Source organism: Trypanosoma cruzi (genome assembly GCF_000209065.1).
Source record: "Trypanosoma cruzi strain CL Brener chromosome Unknown tcruzi_1047053443533, whole genome shotgun sequence".
Taxonomy (NCBI): domain Eukaryota; phylum Euglenozoa; class Kinetoplastea; order Trypanosomatida; family Trypanosomatidae; genus Trypanosoma; species Trypanosoma cruzi.
In genome coordinates this window covers 1049-2718 of record NW_917569.1, presented here as the reverse complement: position 1 = coordinate 2718, position 1670 = coordinate 1049, and the positions used below count along the sequence as shown (strand labels likewise).

General features: G+C 51.5%; 1 non-coding gene across 1 annotated transcript; it reads left to right on the top strand.

Moving 5' to 3' along the window:
- Window positions 1-1293: 1293 nt before the first annotated feature.
- Tc00.1047053443533.10 lies at window positions 1294-1358 on the top strand. Its single transcript, XR_008254460.1, has one exon. It is a non-coding gene; the product is annotated as a C/D small nucleolar RNA (snoRNA), TB8C3C3, 3' partial (small nucleolar RNA).
- The last annotated feature ends 312 nt before the right edge of the window (window positions 1359-1670 follow it).

Below are 1670 nucleotides of genomic sequence, written 5' to 3'. Positions count from 1 at the left end.
AGAATCCGTCTCAAAAGATCGTGGGGATAGTCCGAGCAAGAGGAGAATTCGTTGCTGAGGGATTTCTTAACGTATCGATATCTGTTTGCCTCGGGCGTCGAATGCCGCAACATTTTGGGAAACGTAATGAGTGAGAAAGGCATTTTTTTCTGTTGCTAGTACTGGGGAAGAGGGAAACTCTTTTGTGTGAATGTATGGGAATGTTTGGCTTGCGCGCATTCGTGTTTGGTGGAGTTTGTCAGTGCATTAGTAGAGGAACTCAAGGAGCTGAGGCCACCAGCAGTGCTGGATGCGAACCCTGAAGGGCACCCCGCCGAGTTATAAGTGGGTTGCTTGCAATGGAATAACATACAAATACTAATATAAAGCATCGGCTGCTGTGCACACTGGCGGTTGGAAACTTTCCGCTGGTGGACGCCTTTTTCTTCATGGAGTCAAATCCAAGGACGCTGGTTGGGCTGCAGATTACTACGGCGGGTGGGCACCACACCACCGCCAGCACTGTGGGGCAGTTCACTGAGTGCCTGGCGGCATATTTTAATGGTTGGGAGGAATTGTCTCGGGACATGTCGTGGGATATTATTTATGTGCAGCACGCAGACGGCACGCCGATGAATGACTGGCTGGCAGAGATGCCATACCGTCAATCGAAATAGTGTGTGCGACGATGAAGGCCGTGAAATAGTGGCATTCTGGAAGGAAAAGGTGCGCCACTACCAACTGTCAATATCATCGTAAAGCTCCAGAAGGGGCGAAGCTCACCGAAGTAAGGAACAACCACCGAAATGGGAAAAGCAAATTAGGGAGGGAAAGAGATTGTTTGGTTTCTGGTGAAAAACATTGTGTGGTTTTTATATGGTATGTTAGTTGTGTGTGTGCATACGAGGCATAATTGGAGAATTTCCCCGGTGTGAGCGAATCATTGCGGCTGACGGTATCACGGCGTTACTGCATGTTCATTTTCTTCTGTTCTGTTCTAAGTCCCATGATCAACGGAAGCAGCTTTAAGTGATGGACGACGAATAACTTATATTGGGAAACAGTGTACTCCGTGTGACCGCATGGAGTGAGGTGCCGCGTCATGGGTGGATGAGGGCCGCACCGCATCTCTCTTTCCACTCACAATCCTTTAATTTCACTGCAGGCACACGCGCCGCGCTTCATCGGCGTGATTACAAACAGGGCGTCTATGAGTCGACAGGCCGCACAATCGATGTGGACTCTTGTCCCCCGTGTCTGATTGCCGCCACCGTACTCCTTTATCCTTCCTTCTTGTGTGTGCCGTGTGCGCGTATGATGCCGCTTTTGTTGTGCAATGCCGACCCACGTGAGGGAGAAACGGCGCCTTCACTGCTGGCGAACGGGGAACCCTCCACTCCTCTTCCGCATCACCATTTTATCCTCGGTCTCGCTCGATGGCTGCCGGTTGTAACGCTGCCTCGTGGGTGTCTTGCCCCTTGTGTGTCTTCCACGGCATCGGGACTGCCCTGTGGTAGAACCATTTTGTTGCAAGAGCGGTGCCAATGGTCATGTGTCTTTTTCTGGGATCTTACCACTCTGCATGGTGGTTGTGTGGGGCTGCGTGGGCGGTGGGAGGGCGATGTTGTCACTGGGCTGACTGCGTTTGCCCGTATTTGTGTCGGTGTATCTGCTTTTGTGGGGATTGTCCG